General features: G+C 38.2%; 1 long non-coding RNA gene across 1 annotated transcript in view; it reads right to left on the bottom strand.

Annotated features, from left to right (window-relative positions):
• Window positions 1-6748: 6748 nt before the first annotated feature.
• The window catches only part of LOC131930033 (uncharacterized), a 3774-nt gene continuing 522 nt past the window's right edge, over window positions 6749-10000 (bottom strand). Inside the window, exon 2 of the long non-coding RNA XR_009384073.1 lies at window positions 6749-7440. This is a non-coding gene — a long non-coding RNA (uncharacterized LOC131930033). The remainder of the gene's footprint in view (window positions 7441-10000) is intronic.

Below are 10000 nucleotides of genomic sequence, written 5' to 3' on the forward strand. Positions count from 1 at the left end.
AGACTTATTACTCGAATATTGGATGAAATCTTGACAGCTTTTCCAACACAACTCTCCACAATAAGCTGAAAGAAATATTATAACATGTTCATATATATATATATATATATATATATATATATATATATATATATATATATATATATATATATATATATATATATATATATATATATATATATATATATATATATATAAATATATATATAAATATATATATATACATATATATATATATATATATATATATATATATATATATATATATATATATATATATATATATATATATATATATATATATGTATATGTATATGTATATATATATATATATATATATATATATATATATATATATATATATATATATATATATATATATATATATATATATATATATATATACATATATATATATATATATATATATATATATATATATATATATATATATATATATATATATATACATATACATATACATATACATATACATATACATATACATATACATATACATATACATATACATATACATATACATATACATATACATATACCTATACATATATATATATATATATATGGAAAACAGTATGCACAACTGTAAATATAAAGTGGATTTACTAAGTAAAACATACCAGGTAAAATAGTCCACTGATATGTAAATGCACCGATACCGCTTAAAACGGATCGTAATCAGATATTTAAAAAAAAATCTAACATCTTAACACAATAAAGTTTTTATATTATGCACAGGTAAAACGCTGGTTGCACTATCGAATTGTAATTTCTAATAGTTTGTTCACATCGATAAATAAAACGTGTGATCGGATCTACAGTATTCAGTTCACCGACTATTGTTTTATGCATAGAAGGAATTTTTTATTAAAATACTTATAAACTGTTTTTATAGATTTTTTTTCGTCCTTTTCAACACTCCCAGTCATTTACATCTCCAGTGGCGTAGGCAAGGGGGGGGGGGGGGGGTTAGAGGGGTTATAACCACTCCCATATATATATATATTTTTTTTTTTTTTTTTTTTTTTTTATTTTACTTTTAACCCCTCCCATGACCAATTCCTGGCTACGCCACTGTACACACCCTCCCATACATCCTTAATTTTAAAGACAAAATTAGTCAAAATGAAAAAAAAATGTCAACTCCATTCTTTACAGAAAAGATTTTCATCATGGGTGTAACAAATGGTACAAGCACTTACAAGCTGCAGTATTGCGTGCTTCCTACGTGTAACAATGAAGCTAGGACAGTCGCGGCGAGAAGTGCGATGAACTTAGCCATGGTTGGAAGCAATATCAGAGCAATATTTAGTCTTTTCGGTGCATCAGTTTGTCCATCTGTGTGTCTGTGTGTCTGCGTGTCTGTGTTTCTGTCTGTGTGTCTGTGTATCTGTGTGTCTGTGTATCTGTGTGTCTGCGTGTCTGCGTGTCTGTGTGTCTGTCTGTGTGTCTGTGTATCTGTGTGTCTGTGTGTCTGCGTGTCTGTGTGTCTGTCTGTGTTTCTGTCTGTCTGTGTGTCTGTCAGTCAGTCAGTCAGTCAGTCAGTCTTTCTTTCTGTATGTGTGTCTGTCTGTGTGTCTGTGTGTCTGTCTGCCTGCCTGCCTGTCTGTCTTTCTGTCTGACCGTCTTTTCGGATGGTGATCTCGCTGGGGATGGAGGATGGGGGGGGGGGGGGGTTAGTCTCGAGCCCAAGTACCGAACTCGTGACCTTCAACACAGCTTACCCGTCTAACATGCTACATACTTTTCAGTCAAAACGGATCATTGATTAGACGCAATTTGCAGAGTCGGCGCCGATCACTACGAAAGTCGTCTAAACATAAAAGTTGTTTCCTTCTGCAGAAAGGGATGAGTACCCTACCTGCTGTCAATTAAGCTCTACGACGATTTAAAATACACATCAGAGCTGACTCTCACGAGATTATCTTCCCCTGACAGACGAATCGATTATGTGGTTATTCCCAACTGAAATCAGGTACGCATTAAAACTGAGTGGACTCCGGAGACTAGGAAAGGAGTGGAGCGCCTTGCTGTTCTCGAATTGTACATCGTCGGCGAGTTAAATCAGTGAAAAGGTGTATGTCACCGCAACTACAGTGAGAAAGGTTTAATAATAGAATATTAGTGTTTAATGAAACATTTATTAGTAGACTACTTACCGCTTCCAATCACAGATAATTAGATGCAACTATTTTACCTGTATTTATACTAGTAAGCTAGGTATTGTTTTATTTTATGGCTATATAACATGAAGCTGAAAGTATGTAAAGACAAATTTATTGTAATTTTTATTGTCTAAAACGATACTTTCAAGTGGGTCGGTCGTTAGGGATTAATTTTTTAAATTAACAGCCGATTTTGGCTTTCTCTTGTTAGAATATAACACATTTTAAAACCATGTTGGCTTTGAAGGTATAATATTATTTATACAAAATACATCTACTTCTCTCCCTCTCTCTCTCCTCTCTCTCTCCCTTTTTCTCTCTCTCCCCCTCTCTCTCTCCCTCTCCCCACCTCTTTCTCTCTCTCCTTTTTGAAGTTAATATCGCAGTTTTAATTTTTTTACTTCATTTTTTTTATAGATTTATTTTTATCTTAAAAAATCGTGAGCACAACATTTCTCTATAACCACTTTATCACCATCTTTTCCTTTTTGTGCCCAAGACACAAGGGACCACCACAGAAAGCTCCCTCCACGTTTTTCGGTCTCTGACAAATTTCCGGGGGTAAATCCCTGGGGCCCCCAGGTAACAAATCTCGGTGGGCCCCCAGGTAACAAATCCCGGTGGGCCCCCAGGTAACAAAGTCTGGTGAGCCCAATGTAACAAATCTCTGTGGGCCCCAGGTAACAAATCTCTGTGGGCCCCCAGGTAACAAAGTCTGGTGAGCCCAATGTAACAAATCTCTGTGGGCCCCCAGGTAACAAATCTCGGTGGGCCCCCAGGTAACAAAGTCTGGTGAGCCCAATGTAACAAATCTCTGTGGGCCCCAGGTAAAATGAATCCCGGTGGCCCCCCAGGTAAAAAAAATCCCGGTGGCCCACAGGTAACAAATCTCAATGGGCCCCCAATTAACAAATCTCTGTGGGCCCCAATGTAACAAATCTCGGTGGACCCACAGGTAAAAAAATCCCAGTGGGCCCCAGGTAAAAATCCCGGTGGACCCCCAGGTAACAAATCCAGGTGGACCCCAGGTAAAAAAAATCCCAGTGGGCCCCCAGGTATAAATCTCGGTGGGCCCCCAATTAACAAATCTCTGTGGGCCCCAATGTAACAAATCTCGGTGGACCCACAGGTAAAAAAAATCCCAGTGGGCCCCAGGTAAAAATCCCGAAGGACCCCCAGGTAACAAATCCAGGTGGACCCCAGGTAAAAAAAAATCCTAGTGGGCCCCTAGGTATAAATCTCGGTGGGCCCCGAGGTAACAAATCTAGGTGAGCCCAATGTAACAGATCTCTGTGGGCCCCAATATAACAAATCTCTGTGGGCCCCAATGTAAAAGGGCCCCCAGGTAACAAATCTCGTTGGGCCCCCAGGTAACAAATCTCGTTGGGCCCCCAGGTAACAAATCTCTGTGGGCCCCAATGTAACAAATCCCGGTGGGCCCCCAGGCAACAAATCCCGGTGGGCCCCCAGGTAACAAATCTCTGTGGGCCCCAATGTAACAAATCCCGGTGGGCCCCCAGGCAACAAATCCCGGTGGGCCTCTAGGCAACAAATCTCGGTGGACCCCCAGGTAACGAATCTCAGTGGGCCCAATGTAACAAATCCCGGTGGACCCCAGGTAACAAATCTCGATGGACTCCAAGGAACGGTGCTAACTAGGCCTATTCGTGTTTTGATTTTTTTTTTTAAATTTAGTTTATCGCCAGAATTCCCATCAAGGTGAAGATGATCTTTAGGTTTTGGTGAGAATAAAATACAAAAGGAAATTTTCAATCTGAGGTTAAGGGGGGGGGGGGCTTTTAAAATTTCCCGGGCCTTATGAACGTATGTTCACTACCGGTTATGGGGATTAAAAAAAGGAGGGGGTGTCAATATCAGTTATAGTAAAAGTGTGGGTCTTGTTTGTCTTTTCATATAAAAATATAAACTCTAGTATGTTTTATACGGTTTTGCCCACACATTGTATTATTAAACATTATGGAATCTTTAGTTTTTATTTTAATAACACGAGATTTTTGTCAATACTCAATTAGAAAAGCGTTATAAAAACGTAGGCCTATTTATTTAACACTAGAATGAGACTTTAGCGTAGTAGTGTTTTATATTTCAGGTGGGGGCTCCTAAGATGTAACTACTTTACTTTTTGCCTTACATATATGAGGTTATTGAGAGTATACGTATCTCAATCTTTGTTCTCGTTGTTCTTTTACTTCCCATTCTTGTGGCTATGTTAAACTACGATGCACATATTATACACTTCCACATATCTCACTCATATTTCAAGAATTAAAATTTCCCCGCCCCCGGTCTAACAAAACCTACGACACAATTAATTAAATCAATCATTCCTTAACCCTTTAGGGCAGGGGTTCCGAACCCCGTGCCCGCGGGCGCCATGGCGCCCGCCGAACGATTCGTATGTGCCCGCCTCTCACTATTCGACAGAGACAGAATTTTTTTCATAAACATTATTGAAAGGTTGAAGGGGATGGAAATCAAAAGTTAAAGGGGGGTTGCAAATCGCAAATTTCAGGGGTGGGGGTGCAAATCGAAAGTTTTGTCCCCGGGTGACGGAAAGGGTCGCTACGCCTCTGGAAGGAGTGTCGCTACGCCTCTGGAAGGAGTTTGTCGATTTAAAATAGGTGGTGCCCGCCACCCTACCGATATTTTAGAATGTGCTCTAGAGTAAAAAAAGGTTGGGAACCCCTGCTTTAGGGGATATGCTCAGCTTATTTCTATTATTTTTTTTACAGTTTAAAATCTAAAGCCTTTTGAATATTTTTACCGTGTTTGGCACATGAAAGTAAGTATTAAACAGCAAAAAACAAAAAAGGTTGAACAAGATTGGTTGTCTTACAAACCCGAAAAAACCCTCCGCAATTTTTAGTTTTTCGGTACTTGTAAAAACTTAAAGGCTTTTTTTTTTTATATTTATACACGAATAGCAATCAAATTTAAACGGCTTATATTTCAGTATATATTAAAACATTTGTCACGACAACTTTTTGAAAGAAACTGTTCAGAATTCTGCAAGGTCTGAAAAATCGTACCCTTTTTAGTATGCGAAAGTTTAAAAAATTATTTACCATAAAAAAATTTCTATGAATACCATCATAATTCCCTCGTGACGCCTTTGTCTTCCACGTCTACTCCCCCCTGACATTGTGTCTTGTGTTATTGTTTTGTATAGGCCGTTGGCTTGTGTGACATGCCAATACCGTCTCAGAATGGACTATGCTCAGTAGACTCTCAAAGGGACCAATCGCATTAGTGATCCTTTAAGGAACTTCTTCATTAGTTATATGATCTATCTATGAGATCCCTAATAGTCTGCGTAGACATCCCAATTCCACAGCCTGGATTCTTCTTTGCCTTGCGGCTCTATGTCTCTCATCCGTTCATGAAAACAGACGTAACCTGTGACCGCATGAGTTTAACTTTAGAAGCCTTTTTGTCACACCTAATGATTCTTAACTTACTGAGTGCTGTTGTTATGGACACATGAATTTCTTGCTTAGTTCACTTATAAGATTGTATAGCGCCAAGGTTCTTGAATCGGTGAAACTTCCAACCTTCTACCATTTGCAATATGTCTGCCATTTCCTTTCCTTTTTACGTGAAGATAGACAGGTATTCTTTTTACTAAATTTAATGTTTTTATCTATATATTAACTTTTATCTTCTTCTTCTTTTTCGTTCTTTATTTTAGTGTTGGAAAATATTCCCTCCAACACATTAAGTATTACTTTTCAACTGGCTGTGCGATTTCAGCCTGCTTTTCTTTGGATTTGCTTCCATAGCCTCTGTCCAACCAAAAACAAACTACAAGGATGCAGTTGTTTGATTTCGGAGTTGTCTCTCCTAGAAGAGTGGCTGTCCCAAGCTATCGAGACTCATCTGCCCGGGGGGTTCCAACTCTAGACTTTTCGGATTAGCAACCATGAGCTTAACCGACTCGACCACGACCTAAGTGTTAGCTTTATATTCTTTAAACTTAAGAAACCACACAAAAACAGCATTTAAAAACTACTTTGACATAATACATTAAAGACATAACCAGTGTTTCTTCCAGACTTTTTTTCTCCGGGGGGGGGGGGGGGGAATTGATATTTACGAGAGGGTGGGGGGGGGGGGGAACAACGACATTTTCAGGGGGTGGGGGAGCAGACACTGGTAGAAGTATGTTTTCTATATAAATTCCATGTTGTTCGGGGTGGGTGGGGACGATAGACTTTCTTCAGAGGGGGGGGGGGGGCAAACCCTCGAAGAGATGCCTGTATGAAACTCTGAACAAAAAGATAGATATGTCACATGTGCATAAAATGATACATAAATATATAATGAAAACGTCAACGAAATGTCCAACAGATACAACACCTAACGAGCTCACTACAAAACAAATTGACGACACTAAAGTTTTGTGTACAAAATATATTTATTGCAAAATAATTCTGATACATTGGTGCCCATGAAGGTTGAGTTTTTTTTTTTTTACATGAACCTGATCGCATGGTTATCGTAATATATACATATGGTTATGTACAGCTACATGCATGAATATATGAGGGTAAGAATGGGATAGTTCTATGGTGAGCAGGATTTATTTGTGAGGTTGGGTGCTATCACTATGATGATACACGTTTGAGAAATTTTCTACGATATAAATGTTAAGTATATGCATGTATGCGTTGAAAAACGATTTTTTAAAAACATAACTTTAACTAGAATCTATATTAAATGAAATGTTACTGATATTTTAAAATTTTAATATGGGGGGTGGCGAGAAAAAAAAGATTGAAAACTTCAAACATTGGATTTTAAAATGGAATTTAGGAAAGTTTTAAAATTCATCTAAGGTACGTTTGTTTGATTCGTGTTTTCTTCCACATTTTCAACCACCGGAAGTGTGGCGTTGCTGGCCGTTGTCTCGACGGCAGGTGCGGCGCTGGTCGCGGGATCAGCAGACGCCTGGCTGGCGGCTGTCGTCTCTGAGTCGACTGTCGTTAGTGAAGCGGCTGTCGTCTGCGAAGCAACTGTCGTCTGCTGGACGACTGGGTCTGCGGCATTGAGACCTGGGGCTGTGGCGGTTGTTGATCTAAATTTCGGGGAGTTGGCGTCCCTGCCGCGTTCTTCAACGGGTCGTCTGTTCTCCTCCCCGCGACCCCGGTTGCCCTGGGCATGACCCACTACAAAGACAAGAGCCAGAACAGCGAGGCAGAGGACAAGGCTGAGTCGAGCCATTTTTCAACCAGATCTGCAGAGGAAAAAAAAAAAGAAGAAAAAATATTATCGTTCTGTAAATTATTTTGTTCGTTTTTTACTTTCTCGTATATACTAAGTATAGAAAAAGTCTTGTAATCGTGCAAAAAAAAAATCGAGATTTTTACAAATCTCGACGTTTTACACCTCACTGATACGGAAAAACATAATTTTGCAATCTTGTCCGTATGTCTGTGTGTGTGTGTGTGTCTGTCTGTCTGTGTGTGTGTAAACACGATAACTTGAGTACCGTTATAGCTAGGTTGATGAAATTTCATATATAAGTATTTTATCAGTCGTAGATCCGTATCAACTTTTGAGCGATTTCCGATAACCGGAAGTGGTATTTTTTCTACTTTGAATTTTTCAAAAGCCTATAACTTGAGTAATATTTCAGACAGAGAAATGAAATTTCACACGTAAGTAACAGAACTAATTGTCGACCTTCTATCAAATTTTGAGTAATTTCCGTTTACCGGAAGTAGTAATTTACGCTATTTCCGATTTCTCAAAAAACGCTTGTAAATTTATAAAGTACTAATAATATTCCGCACTATTATGCACATTTTGTTTTTGCGTTCGCTTGGTGCGCAATTCTTTTTTTCTATGAGATTCTATTTTATTTTAAAAAGTTTAAGTATTTAAAATGGATTAAAAATCATAACTATATCCCGAGTTCCCATCCCATGTTGTTTTATATAAGAATATTCGAGAAAGTTTAGGGGAGACCACTCCCGGTTTATTTAAAATGGATTCGTTTAAATTAAACATAATCACATTTTAATTGGATGACCTTTAATTATAGTTAAATCATTATGACTTAAGTTGTTAGTTATGTTAGTTGCTAAGTTTAGAGTTATTACTAGCGATGAGTTTATTGTTAAGCTATAGATTAGTTTCTATTGCTATAGCGACGATGGTTAAATACAGTGTTTCTTTCACTTATTTTCCGGGGAGGGCGGGGGCACTTGAAATTTTCCGGGGAGGAGGGGGGGGGGCGGAATAAAATCTCTTGGGGGGAGGGGTGGGTCGGACACTATTAAAAGTATATATTTTCTATATAAATTCAATTTCGTTCAGGGTGAGAGGGGGGGGGGGCGGTAGAAATGCCTGGAAGAAAAACTGGTTAAGCATTGCTAAGCCACGAACACCAAATGAAGTTGGAAATTTAAAAAATAGTTTAGTTCTACAAATCTACAAACGCAGTAACTGCATGTTGTCTTTTTTTTTCTGATGAAATATAAAATCTAGAACGTTTGAAAATGCGATCAAGGTACAGCATTTAAATAGTTTTGCTGTTGTTTGTTACTAAAGGACCATAGCAACACAATATATCACAATTTATAGTTGCGTGTAGTACACAATTTTCCTTAATATTACAGAACATTTGAAACACAATGTTGAAACACAACTGAAATACAATATAAGAACCCCACAATCACACAATTAAGAGACTCAGTACTCAGTACCATACAATTGTAAAATAATTTTTTTATGACTATCGATTACCATCCTACACCACAGATGTAATGGAAAGGGTTAACTTGTTACTAGAGTTGGTTTTAAGCCTCTAAAGATACATCAACTAGCATTGAAAGTTCTTTGTCCAAGTTTAGTCATCTATGGCGTGTGAAAACTCTCCGTTTTGATGTTACAGATTGAATAACAAAATATAATGAAATGTTTACAAACAAACTTAAAAACAAAGCCCAAAGATAATTAATTTGGAGACTGTTACAAAAATTCATACAATTATCTGATATAATTATTATCTTCGCATTGCAGTGAAAATATTACCTCTGATACGATTACTATTAAGTAAAGCTACATTGCACAGCATAAGGTGTATGGGATAGAAGAAGTAGGGAGTTTATCTGTTTCAATGACAATAGCATATGACAAGATCGTGTTGCCAGTACAAAGACCTCGATCTCCACTTCCCCTGAACTCAAGTCAAATAGATTTACCTGATGGTAGGTGGTAGATTAAGAGATACTCTAAAGACGTGGATTAAAAAAAACACCGGGGCGACTCCCTGGGGAGGCGAAGAGGTGCAAGAGTAGATGCAGAGGCGTAGCGAGGGGGGCGGGGGCGGGGGTTGTGGACCGCACCGGGGGGTGCAAATCGAAAATTGAAAGTTTGTCCTCGGGAAGAGTCGCTACGCCTCTGGGGGTGGAGGGTGACACCATTAAGTGCCGCACCGGGTGACACCCGACCTCGCTACGCCACTGAGTAGGTGGAATAGAGCAAAGGGAGGTGTGAAAACTTTAAAATTACGCTTGCGTGTAGCTATTTCCCGAACGTTTGATGTCATTTTTTCATCTTCAAAAAGTTTTGATCACAGACGAGTAGCATAAGATTAAAATTATTTTTATGAGTATTGATTAGGTTATATATATGCATGTATTGTTAAAAGGGGGGATACGTAGTATTGTGGGGGGGGGGGGGGGGAATTGCAATATTTGTTCGTTATATAGATAAAATGCAATGAAAAAGTGAACTGTTGCTCAAAAAGAATCAAATCAAACTCATGACTTTCGACTTTGTAAGTATAT

The sequence above is a fragment of the Physella acuta genome, unplaced genomic scaffold, assembly GCF_028476545.2.
Source record: "Physella acuta isolate Inbredline_101_S28 unplaced genomic scaffold, ASM2847654v3 ptg001704l, whole genome shotgun sequence".
Lineage (NCBI taxonomy): Eukaryota > Metazoa > Mollusca > Gastropoda > Physidae > Physella > Physella acuta.